This window comes from Mangifera indica, chromosome 14 (assembly GCF_011075055.1).
Source record: "Mangifera indica cultivar Alphonso chromosome 14, CATAS_Mindica_2.1, whole genome shotgun sequence".
Taxonomy (NCBI): Eukaryota; Viridiplantae; Streptophyta; class Magnoliopsida; order Sapindales; family Anacardiaceae; genus Mangifera; species Mangifera indica.
Genome location: NC_058150.1, coordinates 14,230,926 through 14,246,151, shown reverse-complemented (window position 1 = coordinate 14,246,151; position 15,226 = coordinate 14,230,926). Strand labels below are relative to the sequence as shown.

General features: G+C 32.7%; 1 non-coding gene across 1 annotated transcript; it reads left to right on the top strand.

Annotated features, from left to right (window-relative positions):
* Positions 1-3,965: 3,965 nt before the first annotated feature.
* LOC123197090 lies at positions 3,966-4,072 on the top strand. The gene has a single exon (XR_006497792.1). It is a non-coding gene; the product is annotated as a small nucleolar RNA R71 (small nucleolar RNA).
* The last annotated feature ends 11,154 nt before the right edge of the window (positions 4,073-15,226 follow it).

Genomic DNA, 15,226 nt, shown 5'->3' with positions numbered 1-15,226 from the left:
TTAAGAAAACCTGAAACAACTTTAGAGTCATCAGTTCGGGTAGCTTTCGCTTCTACCCATTTCGAGACATAATCAACTGCCAATAAAATATAGACGTAACCAAACGAAGATGGAAAAGTCCCCATGAAATCAATACCCCAAACATCAAAAATTTTGCAAACTAAAATAGGAGTTTGAGGCATTTCATTTTTCTGCAAAATATTACCTGTTTTCTGACAGCGTTCACAAGATTTACAAAATAAGTACGTGTCTCGAAATAAAGTTGGCCAGAAAAATCCACAATCCAGAATTTTTCTTGCTGTCCGTTTTGCTCCAAAATGGCCTCCACAAGCATACAAATGGCAGAAGGTAATAATAGAAGAAATTTCAGTCTCAGGTACGCACCTTCTTATAATTTGATCAGCACAATGCTTCCATAGATACGGATCGTCCCATACATGATATTTTGCATCATTTTTCAGTTTGTCTCTTTGAGCCTTAGATAAATCAGTTGGCAGTGTGTTAGTAACTAAATAATTCACCATGTGTGCGTACCAGGGCAGCCTGCAGCTCGCTGAAAATAACTGCTCATCAGGAAATTGCTCCTGCAGATCCTGCTCTATTTTCACATGAACCAGGCGGCTTAAATGGTCAGCAACACAATTTTCTTGTCCAGCTTTATCCTTGATCTCCAGGTCAAATTCACTCAGCAGTAGAACCCATCTTATAAGCCTTGGCTTTGCCTCCTTCTTTGTAATCAAGTACCTAAGAGCTGCATGATCAGAGTAAATAACCACTTTAGTACCCAATAAATAAGAACGAAATTTTTCTAATGCAAAAACAACAGCCAAGAGTTCTTTTTCAGTGGTCGAATAATTTTTTTGTGCATCATTTAAGGTCATTGATGCATAATATATAGCATGTGGCACCCTTCCAACTCGCTGCCCCAACATGGCTGCTACGGCGTAATCACTTGCATCACACATTATTTCAAACGGGAGACTCCAATCTGGTGGCTGGATTATTGGTGCAGAAGTCAGCAGCTGCTTCAACTTGTCAAATGCCTTTTTACAGCTTTCATCAAACTCAAAAGTCACCTCTTTCTGAAGCAGCTTACATAAGGGCAATGCAATACGTGAAAATTCTTTAATAAAATGTCGGTAAAAACCTGCATGGCCAAGAAAAGAACGAACTTCCCGCACACTAGCGGGGTAAGGTAAGGACTGAATAATATCAACTTTAGCCTTATCTACCTTAATACCCCTGGCTGAAACTACATGCCCCAAAACTATACCTTGCTCAACCATAAAATGACATTTTTCAAAATTTAAAACAAGGTTAGTTTCAATGCATCTTTGTAACACAAGTGTGAGATTATGCAAACAATTATCAAATGAGTCTTCGTGAACAGTAAAATCGTCCATAAAAATTTTGATAATGTGCTCAACATAATCTGAAAATATACTTACCATACACCTTTGAAAAGTAGCCGACGCATTACAAGGTCCAAATGGCATTCGTCGATATGCAAAAGTTCCAAATGGCATGTGAAAGTTGTCTTCTCTTGATCTTCGGGAGCAATTACAATCTGAAAATATCCTGAAAAACCATCTAGAAAACTATAGTAAGCTCGGCCAGCCAACCTTTCCAACATTTGATCAATAAATGGCAACGGAAAGTGATCTTTACGGGTTATCGAATTTAATTTCCTATAATCTATACAGACCCGCCATCCATTCTGAACTCGAGTAGGCACCAATTCATCATTCTGATTTTTTACCACTGTGATGTCGGTCTTCTTCGGAATGACTTGAACAGGGCTAACCCATTCGCTGTCTGAAATAAGATAAATTACTCCGGCTTGAAGCAACTTCAAAATTTCCTTCTTTACCACTTCCATCATTGGCGGATTCAGCCTCCTTTGTGGCTGTCGAATTGGTTTAGATCCCTCTTCAAGATGAATTCGATGCATGCAAGTAGAGGGACTGATTCCTTTTATGTTGGCAATGGTCCATCCTATGGCTGTTTTATGCTTCTTCAGAATCTGCACCAATTTTTCCTCTTGCTGCTTAATTAATTTGCTGGAAATAATCACTAGTAAGGTCTCCCCATCTCCAAGGTACACATATTTTAGGTGATTTGGAAGAGGTTTCAGCTCCAGCTCTGGTGCCTGCAAAACAGAAGGTATTAATTTTTCGTTAGGTACTGGCAACTCAATATAAGATAAATTATCTGTATTTTTCAGCTCTCTGCACTCATTCATCGCTGCCACTGTATTCTGCACATCTGAAATTAATTTAGGTTCATCTCTTTCTTTCAAAATATTGTCCTGGTTAGCTGCTTCCAACTCATCTTCATCATCAAAAATTTTCTGCGCTAGAGAATCAATTAAATCAACTGAATACACAGGAAAATCCACATCAAGATATTTCATAACATCATAAATATTAAATTGGACAGCTTCCCCATCAAATTCCATGGTCAGTGTGCCTTTATGAACATCAATTTTCGTTTTAGCAGTTTTCAGAAAAGGTCTTCCCAACAAAATAGGTGTAGATTGGTCATTATTTTCCATGTCAAGAACATAAAAATCAGCTGGAAAAATTAATTTATCATTAACCTGAACAAGAACATCTTCAATTAATCCTTTCGGATATGTGTTCGATCTATCGACCAACTGAATAACTATACCAGTTTGTTCTAAAGGACCCAGATTAAGAGCAGAATAAATGAAATATGGCATTACATTAATAGATGCTCCTAAATCTAACATGGCTTTTTCAATTTTTGTTCCTCCTATGGTGCAAGGGATGCAAAACATACCTGGATCTTTGCATTTTTCAGGAAGACTCTTTCGAATTATGGCTGAAACATTTTCTCCTACCTTTATTTTTTCATACCTTTTGAGTTTTTGCTTTCTTTTCAATGTACACAGCTCTTTCAAAAATTTAGCATAGCGAGGCACTTGTTTTATTGCATCAAACAGTGGGATATTGACTTCACACTTCCGAAAGGTCTCATATAAATCCGCATTGCTTTCGCACTTCAGTTTTAAAGCTTCAAGAAAAGGAGGAACAGGTTTGTATTCGCTGAAAGGAGGATATTTACCTGTCGCTACCTTTTCGGAAGGATTCTTTTCTACCACCGCTTCCTCTCTGTTTTTTGCTTGCTGTGTTGGTACAGGTGGTTCTTTAATTGGCATCTCCAACTCTTTTCCACTTCTCAATACTATGGCACTAGCATTCTCCTTTGGGTTCACCACAGTTTGTGACGGCAATTTACTTGAATTTTGTGCTTCCAGCCTACTGATTACAATAGCCATCTGACTCATTTGATTCTCCAAATTTTGAATACTGGTTCTTGTTTCCTGCTGAAATTTCACAGTGTTAGTAGCCATAGTTTTAACAATATCCTCAAGAGATGTACCTGAACCAGAATTTTGGGTTGGTTGCTATTGTCTAGGAACATAGGGCTGTTGATACGGCTGAAAATTATTCGAAGGCTGATTCGTATTTGCATTCCCATAACGAAAATTAGGATGATCTCTCCAACCGGAGTTATAGGTATTTGAATAAGGATTATAATTATGATTTCGCTGCTGCTGTCCTAAAAATCCGCCCACTACATTAGCATGTTCAGAGCAGTCCTCCTAAAGTGTTGGGCACATATCAGTTGGATGTCCTCCTACCGAACAGATTCCTCAAACTTTCATTGCCTCTGTTTTTCCTACAGCCATTTGACGTACAAGAGTAGTTAAATCATCAAGTCGTCTCTCAAGAGAAGATACATTTACCTCATTGACACGTCGAGACGAATGGTCTAATCTATTCCCAAATTGTTGTGAATTCGACGCCATATTTGCAATTAAATTTTGGGCTGCTTCAGGTGTTTTGTCAGCCAATGCTCCACCACTCGCTGCATCAATCATATTTCTCTCATTTGATAGAAGTCCTTCGTAGAAATATTGAATAAGCAGCTGGTCACTAATTTGGTGATGTGGACAGCTTGCACAAAGTTTTTTAAAGCACTCCCAATATTCATATAAAGATTCTCCAGTATGCTGCCGAATGCCACAAATTTCTTTCCTAATGCTGGCTGCTCTTGATGCTGGAAAAAATTTCTACAGAAATAATCTTTTCATCTCATGCCAAGTAGTGATACTTCCAGCAGGTAGATAATACAGCCAATCTTGCGCATCATCTTTCAAAGAAAACGGAAAAGCCCTCATCTTGATTTGTTCTTCGGTTACTCCATTCGATTTCATTTCGGTGCACACCACATGAAATTCTTTCAAATGTTTATAAGGATCTTCACCTGTAGAGCCACGAAAAATAGGTAAAAGATGAATTAGTCCAGATTTTAATTCGAAGGTGGTATTAACATCTAAATTCGGAAAAGTAATGCAGTGTGGTTGTTGATTTAAATTTGGAGCAGCAAGCTCTCGTAAAGTCTGATTTTCAGCCATGTTTTCCTCTGTTTCGTAAGCAGATTTGTGTGCTTGCAGTCTCCTTTTCGCTTCTTTTCTCAGCCCTTTTGCAGTCTTTTCAATTTCTGGATCAAACTGCAAACTAGCTTGTTTCAAAGATCGCGTAACGAACATACAAATTAAAAACTCCCCGGCAACGGTACCAAAATTTGGTACGTGCTGTCGTTGACACCCAAATTAAATCCTAAATTCTTGCAACAAAAATGTAGTAAAGGAAAGTAGGGATCGTTCCCTCGAAGAGCTTTGATTAGTATGTCATCACAAATAAATCGAAACAAATAAATAAAAAGGGGGGTTTTGAAGTAATGCAAATTATAATGAAAAACAATAAATAAAAATTCAGTAAAGTAATCTAAAAGGAATAAATCGATTTAACAAACCTTGGTCTTCGGTCACATCCACCATTGGAACTACGATCGATCATCGAAACAAAATATCAAATTAATTATTCAAATATTCGTTGTGGTATTAAATTAACCTGTCCTTCCTTACGATTAGTTAACCAAAAACATGTATTTCAATTAACCCTTATTGATTAATAATTCGGATACGATCTCGAATTTAATTAAACAATAGCATTACGAATTAGAAAGACCAACGAAGCAAGACAACACAAACGTACGACGTTGCATTTAATCTAGTTGATTATTTTCCTAGGATTATAGTTTCTGACGCAGCAAACGATAAACCTAGTTGCCACTTCGATTAGGTGGATTGAACAATTACGGATTCAGCACCTAAACTGGCCGTAGATTATATTAATTGATAAACTAATCGCGCGCCTTAGAAATCAACCAACACAATCATAAACAAATAATTCAGAAAGATAATCAATACTCGAATAAATAAAAAGATGCATTAAAGAACATAATAAATCTCACAATCATTGTAGTTCCATGGTTTCAGATCCCTTCAACCAAGATAAATTATTCAGCCACTGTAGACCATATTTTTCTCTCTAATTCTCTAAGTACAATGGTTGATAATTCTCAAATAAAAATAAGAGTATATATATTGCATTCCTACTAAAAATCTGGGAATTGAAATCAATCCTAATCTCTTAATCCAATCAAGCAAAGTGATACATATCTTCCCAAAAAGAAAGGAAAAGATATGTATCTTTAATGTATATCCTTCCTCCAAAAATATCCTTCTTTATTTAGCTCAATTAATCCTCTTTTCCAGCTGGTGATTATCCTTTTCCTAGGAAGCAAATCTTAATATTTTCTAGACTCTTGCAGCAGATCTGGGCGTTCAGATCTGTTTTTCGGATTCTGCTCTCATCTTTCACGTGCCCACTCCTAGTCTGCATTACAAAAATTCCAGATTAATAGATCTGCTCCAGTTTTTCATCTTTTTGGCCCTATTTATTCCAAAATTGCTCAACGCTTCCTAAAAGCAAAAAGATAAGTAATTCCATTAGATTAAATCAAATTTCCACACAACACAAGGGAATTATAAATCAAAATAGTAGCAATTAATGGTTTTATCACTTTCCCTGTTGTTCGTGTGCAAACATTATATATTTTTCCCAACTTCTTTTTCAATCTTCTTTTTGAATTCCTTGAAGTTGGAAAAGGCCTCTACTTTTCTTTCATAAAGTAAACCCAAATGTACATAGAAAAGTCATCAATTAAAGTTATGAAATATTTGAATCCACTAATTGATGCTTGCTTCACTGATCTAAATACATCTGAGTGGATCAACTTAAGAGGTGCCTTACTCTTGTATGTTGACTCCTTATACAGAAGCTGGTGTGTCTTCCCGTATTAGCACTTGACACATATTACATCTTCTTTCACGTTTAATTATGGGGGACCTTTGAGCATACCTTTCTTCATTATCACTTTTAATTTGCAGTAACTTATATGTCTAAGCCTTGCATGTCATAGATCTAGTGTCTCATTTTTCCTTGTCTAGTTAACATATGTTGTTAGGCGATGTCCTTTCATGATTGGCATACTCATGAGCTTCAAGCTATGACACTCTTAAACATCACTTGGTCTGAAGAAGATATAGTTACCCAAAGCTGTGAGTTGTGATACCAACAACTAGTTCTTCTTTATTCCTTGTACAAGGAATACATTATATTGTTCAACCTATTGTGAGCCGAATTAAGGTGTTATCACCATCAGGCCTATATGTGTGATAGGCAACCTTGAGTTGTATGTAGTGACAACCATTTGTCTTTTTTATACTAAGCATGCTTGATAGCTTGTCTTTATTGCCAGTCATATGATTAGAGCAACATAAGTCTATTATCTAATCATCATTATGATTGATTTAATCTCTCATTGAGATAAGGGTTGTTGCATCTTCATCTGACTCAATGATACAATAAGCTACCAGTTTTCTAAATTTTCAATTGTTTAAGACTCTTGGAAATCTTATTCTTCTTTACTATGCTTCTCTTTCAAGGTTAACATTGTTACATTTCCTTTTATTCGTTTATATTGGTAATCTCTAGCAAAATGGCCAAGCTATTCTAAATTTTCAATTGCATAAGACGCTTGGAAACCCCATTCTTTTTCATTATCATTCTTTTTTAAGGTCAACGTTATTGTATTTCCTTCTATTTGTCTATATCAACAATTTTTAGCGAAGTGACTTTTCTTCTCACAATTATAGCATAAGCCATTATGCCTCTAACTTTTTTTCTCTTTATTAGGATTTCTACTATAACCTTGATGGGCTTACTCTAGTTGAGTGGTCTTTTTATTTAATTGCTTTAGCCAATCTTCTTGGCTTTTTATTCTTTTATCCTTGTACCCTTCTTTTATTACTAAAAAAAAATATCTCCATATCTTTCACTATGACTTTAGACATTTGTTCATTTAAAGTCTTTTGATTAGCTATTCTCTAACTCTGACAATTTTTGCTTCTTGGCCTATCCATGAGCGGCCATAACTATTGCATTATTTTCCAGCCTCAACCTATGAACAATAATTCTCCTCTTCTTTGTCTTAGTGATTGCATTCTAAAAGTCTAATTTGGAAATTTCATCACAAAGGGATTTAACTTTAGAAAAATATTATCTTACCATCATGTCTTGTTGATAGGTCAATAAGAGCTCATTCTACAAGCATTGCTACTTTGTGTCGTTTGTCCTTGCAAATATAGTTGCTAGCATGTTCCAAGCCATTCGGTTTTTTCACACTCTTGATGTGTCGTAACCACTTATCTTCTATAGTCACAATAAGAAAATACAGAGCCTTGCTGACTTTAATCTTCCACATTTTCAATTCTTTAGCTTCTGTGGGTGGTGTGGTGTTTCCGTCTCCAACTATAAGTCTTAAGCTAAAAGACATATTCCCACCCAAGGTTTAAATCAAACCTAAACCGATACCCATTAACTTTCAAAAAAATCCCACCTATGGACTATTAAAATTGACAAAAATGGTTAACTCTATGTGTAAAGTCATTATTTAACTAGTAATATATTAAAAATAGTAAAAATTATCCATTCCCCTATAGGTTTAGAAAGCTGACAATTTTTCCCTAGATTAAACTTTAAAATCTTACATTTTACCTTAAAGTTTAGGGTTTTTCTCCCCTTTCTTCTCTAAGGTTGAAACCAACTAGTTTCACTCTCCCTCCCTTTTTTCATCACTTCTTTGATATGTTCCCTTCCATAGTCACTCATCTTCATCTTTCAACAAAGGTGACATCTTCATCCTATGATAAAGATGATATCATCTTCATTTCTGATGAAGACAATGTCTTTGTTTGAGATAATATTTAGGTTGACTTCTCTAAATGCCAGAAGGGGGAAAATGAAAGGAAGACATCAACTTCTCTAGATGAAGATGAATCATTGTGGGGGGAAATATGCCGAAGAAGCACCAAAAAAAAGGAAAGAGAGAGAAGCTAGCCAGTTTCGACATTAGAAAATGGGAGGGAGAAAAACCCTAAACCCTAAGGGGGAAAATATAAGATTTTAAAGTTTAATCCCAGGGGAAAATTGTTAGTTTTCTAAACCTAGGAAAAAATAGATAATATTTTATTATTTTTAATATATTACTAGTCAAATAACTATTTTACTCATAAATTTAACTATTTCTATTAATTTTAACAACTCATGAATGGGAGTTTAGGTTTTTAAAAGTTAGCAGGTATCAGTTTGGGTTTGCAACAATCCTTGGATGGGAATATGTCCTTTGGCCTAAATCTTATCTTAACAAATAAAACTGATTATGGGTACTCCAATTATTATAATTGAGCTATTGAGTTTTTTCGTTCCCACTGATTGAAGTTGAAAAATCTATCATAGTGATTTGGTAATAATGCCCAATAATATACCAAGTAAGATTGGTCCCTGACCAATTAAATTCGTAGTCCTAGATTGTACACTAGTAAAGTCCCGACTCGACTTAACTCTTAATTACCAATCTGTAGGCTACAATCCCTAACCGCCTTCAAAATTTCCACAACCACAATCTTGACGACTTTTAGAACCTCCACGATCTCAATCCCTGACTGTTTGCTCTTATACCATTTCTTGGGCAAGAGTGGTGATTATAAAAGAATAATTTTATTAATATACAACAATTAAAAATTGTACAAACCCACACTTACACAAAAACTTACATAACTCACAAAATACAACTTAACTCTTACTAACTTGGCACTCACAACTGACCCACACAAAAACTTACAACACTCACAAAATACAAACTTAATTCTCACTAACTTGGCACTCACAACTATCACTAACTCACAGCCACTATTTCTTTCACACACTCATAGTACAGTCTGGATTTTTGCTGCTCACACTAACAAAACATACTTATATAATTATAACATGAATTATGGTGAATACAAATCTATAATCAGTCAACGGTCGTTATACATTTTCATATGGCAGTTGATGAGAGCAAAACTAAGGAAGCTTTAACAGTAGAGTTAGTTGAATACAGCTAACTTCATGCTAGAAATTTTGTTAATTAGAAGAAACGGTTGACGTTTAATTATTATTTATACGTCTTGACGCCTATGTTATATATATGTATTTTTTCTTTCGATGTAGAGTTTGGCATGGATATAGACCTAATATTTTCAGTTAATAGCTAATTTAATAGGTTAGTTAACTGATTATGGTTAATATAATTAATTAATAAATCTTAATATAAGGTGTTGCTTTCTTTATCTCAAAATATTGAAGTTTCTTGATGTCAATCTGACGAAATATTCCAAAGGTTTGACTTAATATGGATTCTTAGAAATTTTCTTGTAATTTTTATGAATTTGTATAGAGAAAAAATGTAAATAATTAAGGGTGATTCAAGCTAAGTTGCCTGAGACTAGAATTTATATTCAATTTGAATGAACTGAACTTGAGTTAAAACTTCAGTTTAATAGCTTAACTCGAATTTGAATATTTATTGGTGATTCTTCTTTGGAGTTCTTTTTCTTCAATGAATTTTTTTAAATTTTTTTTGCGATTCTCCTCCATCCATTCCTCTTCTTTTCTAACTTCTTCTTCATAGATGATTTTCCTTCTCCAACTACTAGGTATCTTTTTTGACATCATTAGTCACCATTCTAATTGGTTTGAGCTCAAACTAGAATTTGAGTTAAGCTTAAGTTAACTCTTGTTTAAGTTCAACTTGAATTCACCCTATTAATGAACTATTAATATGAAGTCTTCTTTCATACGGTTGGACTTTGAATATAATTTAATTTCAAGAGCCTAACGCATGACTTTTAAGCAATTGAAAGGTCAACACAAATCGCATGCCATAAATTATTAAATTGCCTGAAAGAAGGCAAAGTGCATTTATAAATTGAGCTGTCACACTTTACAATTACAAGTTTCTGAATTTGTATTCTGAGTGAATTTAAGTTTGTGTTTCAAACAATTAATCGTGCATGGCTATCAATTAAAATCAGCATATGGAGTGAAACTATAGCAACAGTGTAATATTGTTAATATTTGTGAACTAAATTGAATTGAGTATTGTTATACATTTCAAGTTTCTACTTTAAGTTTTTGCATTCCAGATGATGCATGTACTCTTTAAAGATTATTCATCCATATCAATACAAAAGTCCAACTATTTGGCATTCTCATAATCCATTCTATAATTGTATTGTATATTGAAAATTTTATTTTTTTGTATCGTATATTATATATCTTATCATATTGCATGATAAAGACTTTTCATAAAATAATAAGAAATTGCAATTCTCATGTCATTATTTTAAAAAATATTATAAACACTTCTAAAGTTTTAAAATTTATCAGATACACTCCTTGGTATAAGATTACTCTTGGATGAAAACCTACTACTCTATGGGAATAAATTACATTGTTATTTATAATGTAATACATTTGTAGATTACAATAAAAGTATAGATAAAACTAACAAATTATAAAAGGATAAAGCTAATAAACTACAAGATATGAAAACTAATTTGCATGTGTACAATCCTAATTCTTTTCATTTGCGTTGTATACAATATTATCCCCCCTCATGATTTGCGTGATGAGGCATGACACAAAGATTGTCATGAAGACTACGAAACCTGTTGGAGTCAAAACCCTTGGTGAAGACATTTGCAACTTGATCAATACTAGGAATGTATTTAACAAGAAATTGTCTGCGAGACACTTTTTCTCTTACAAAATGAATGTCAATTTCAATATGTTTGGAGTGAGCATATTGAACGGGATTGGTAGCCATGTAAGTTGCATTGACATTGTCATAGTAGATAGCTAGAGGTTGCGAGAGATTAAAGGATAGTTCATGAAGTATATTTTGTAACCAACTTGGTTACCATAAATTAATGAATATTCAGCATAAATTTCTTTAATTAAATTCATAATGTTAGATATAGTTAATGGAATATTAACTTTATCCTCACAATCTAATTGCAAACATTTATAATATAATATCAAATAATCTATGACACCATCTAATTTAAATCTAGGATAAAAAAAACAAGCAACAAGAAAAAGTTCTGGAATTGTTTTATAGTAAGTTAACCATTTGTTTTCATTAAAAAAATAGCTTCTTGTAGAATAATATCTTGTTCGGCTTCTTGTAAAACCCAAATAATATTAACGGCTTCATTTAAAAACAAATGAGAAGTGAGATAATAAACCCCACTTAAAGTATAAGTTGCATTATTAAAATTTCTTAATACATTTAAAATTGTTTTACAAATATCCCAATGTTGGGGATATAATGTAACTTATGGTACATATTGTGAAATAAATGAGCATAATAAATCTCTATAATCAAAAAACTCGTTGAGTAATTCATATGTTGAATTCCAACAAGTCAGCACGTCTTTAGGAAATCTTTTTGGTCTTTTATTATGTTGTTTACAAAATTTACCTCATTCTTTCATAGTTTGAGGATGTGTCCATAAAAATGAAATTGTTGTTTTTGTTGGATGTGTCCATAAAAATGAAATTATTATTTTTGTTGAACTAATATAATTATTAAGACAATGTAAATCATCTTGTACACATAAATTTAATACATGACATACAAATCTAATATGAAAAAATCTACCACCTAAATTAGGTTTGCAAATATTAATTAAATCATTTATTGAGGTAATATTTGAACGTGCATTATCAAATACAATTGAAAAAATTTTATAAAGTAATTTATATTCTTCTAATATTCCTTTAATTATTCCATAAATAGTATCGGTCGTATGTCGGTCATCAAACACCCTAAATATTAAAATTCTTTTTTGTAATTGAAAATTGTCATCTATCCAATGACAAGTTATACCCATATAAGAGTGAACTTGCCAATGGTCACTCTAAATATCACTATATATAGATACATGCCCATAAAAATTTGTAAAAAATTGAATTAATTCTCTTTTTTGTTTTTTATATAAACTAAATAATGTTCTTTTTAATGTGTTTCTTGAAATAGTTTTATGTGCAGGATTTAATGCAATTTTACAATAATTATTAAAACCTAAATTTTCACCAAAACTAAATACTAAATGATCTATTGCTATCATTTTTGTAAATTCTTCTTTACTTTTATTATCACTATACATAAATAAGGATTTGTGTGTAGAACCATACCCGATTATTTGTGTTTGGCCTCGACTTTGCCCTTTTTTTTCCCGATGCTTTGACTCCAAGTGCCTTTTGAACGTCCCGTATCTACCTCCTTGTTTTAATTTATAAATTTCCCTACAATAATTGCAAGCAACTTCGAAATTACCATCTTCCTTTTATATTTTCTTGAAATGAATCTTGAAAATATCGGATGTAGGAATTTTTTTAGAGTGTTGTTCCATCTCCATCTATTATTGATGTTGTTGTTGTTGCTCCACCTTTATATATTGGTTTTCACTTTCTTGTGTTGAAAACGCATCTATAAATTGATTTTTATTCATATTTGATATATGTGAATATAGACTAAATCTCCTATTACTAGAAGAATTTTCACTACTTGTCATTTTTTGATAATAAATAAAATTAAAAAAATGGTCCCTTGTAATTTCCCCTACACTTGGTCCCCTGCAATTTTTAGTGAACCTACGGTTCCCTACACAGGGAACCGTTGGTTCCTTTAATAATTTTTAAAAAATAAAAAAAATTTAAAATTTTCGATTCAACATAGTAAACCATTGGTTTATATGTCAGTTCATAAACCGGATGTGAACCGATGGTTTTACGTTCAAAATTAGGTAAACCAAAACTGAACCGCTAAAATCTAATTTTGGTTCCGGTTCAGTCCAATTTCGGGTTTTCTAGTTTTGATTTTGGTTTTATCCAGGCCGGTTTCAGTCTAGTTCACGGGCCAAACTGGCCCATGGCCAAGTCTACTTAGAGTTAAATGAGTGATATTATATATTTGATTGGTTTGTGATGCATCATTGGAAGTTTGGGGAAGGATTCGGAAGAGCTTGGAATGCAAAATGTGACAGTTAAAACTGCAACATTTGTTGGCACTCAAAATGGAGTCATAATAAAATCTTGGGGGAGACCAAGCTATGAATTTGCCAGGAACATTCTCTTTCAACAAGCAGTGATGACAAATGTCTAGAATCCTATCAGTACCGATCAAAATTACTGCCCTAACAATAAAAATTGCCCTGGCAAGGTATTATATCAAAAGGGTTTTTTGTTTTTATGAAAAATCAGTTGAATATTTTAATATTTTACTTATTTCAAACGCAAATTGTTTTCATAAATAGAAACTAGGTGAACAATGAGTAGACTATTTAGTAGTTGGGTACTTGGGTTACAATAAGGGTGGATTCAATGACTTGAATGAGTCAAGTTCAAGCTGAAATTACTCGAGATCAATGTCGATGCTAAATTTAGTCTTGTCCACAATTCTTTTACATCTTTTTTAATTATTTCTTCTTTTCTAGTGGTTGTTCTCCTTCTCCGACACTACTGCTCGCTAGTTTGAGCAAGCCAAACTTAAGCTAGCCCTTAATCAAGCTTGGCTTAAATCCACTCATAGTTAGGTAATTATATGTCTTTCATGAAACCTATACTGAGTCACGATTCAATTAACTCTTAAACTGTTATCCCATTGAATAACCTAATAAACTCTAAATAAATCTAAATACATCTTTCTCAAAACTTAAACAATATTTTTCCACTAAAATCTAAATTTCATTTTTCTTGTTTGCTTATGATCGGTTTCAAGTGTTAAAATTGTTAGAAATTTTCTTAGATGGGCTAACATTAATTATGACTTTAGTTTAATAAAACCAAGTAATTGAATAGTCCAGTGTCAATTTACAGATGAGTTTGAGTGATCAATAAAGATAAGCTCAATACACTTAAAGATTATGATCTGAATGAACAACACAAGTATAGGCTTTGAGGTTTATTGAATCTTGATGGAGGGTCAATTAACCTACTATATATTGGCTAGGTCTCTACTCCAAAATTGCATGCAGTATGCTTATACTATAGCTTACCCATTCAAAGTTGTCATTCATGGAGGTTTATGGAATAGAAAACCAACTCGCATTGATAGGTGATCTTGGCAGGTAAAGTTTAATTTAGTATTTTATAATTTGTGTATAGATCTTAATATTATAATTGATTTATTTATTTTATTCAGTTTATGTAAAATAAATATTACATCTGGTATCAGAATGAACATGTTAGGTTATAGAATCTAAATTAAAGAATTAAAATCAGGATAAATTTTATAAAACTAAGGTTTCACTGAAAATCCAAATTAGGGTTTGGAATTTAATTTCTAACTTAGGGTTTTCAATTGAGAAATCAAATCCTAGAATTAAAAACAAACATATTGAAATGAATTTTGGATAACAATTTTATAATAGCTATGAAATTTTTGTGAATTCTTAAAATTAAAATCAAAATTCCTCTTTTTTGAATTAGGTTTAAAATTTTGAAAAAAAAAAATTAGTCCAAAGGCAAATTACACTTTAATAAGCAATCTACTTAATATGATCATCAATAATGAATCAAGACATTATTTATGTCCTCTATCGACATAAGATCATCCTTAATCACAATTACTAATAATCAAATCAATACAAATTAAATCTAGAAGTGTGACAGAAATAGCACTCAGCAAAGTGATCACAAACATGTGTTATGTATCTATCAATCTTTTTCATAATGTCTCTTTAACGTTATGTTTCAAAAAAAACAAGAGAAATCTATTTGCTTCCAACAAAGCCTACATGTTTCATCTTCACTTAAGACTAGTGAAACATACACATACAATTGTCATATTCAACGGAAACTTTATTTTGACACACATGTTATACCTTAACCATATATAT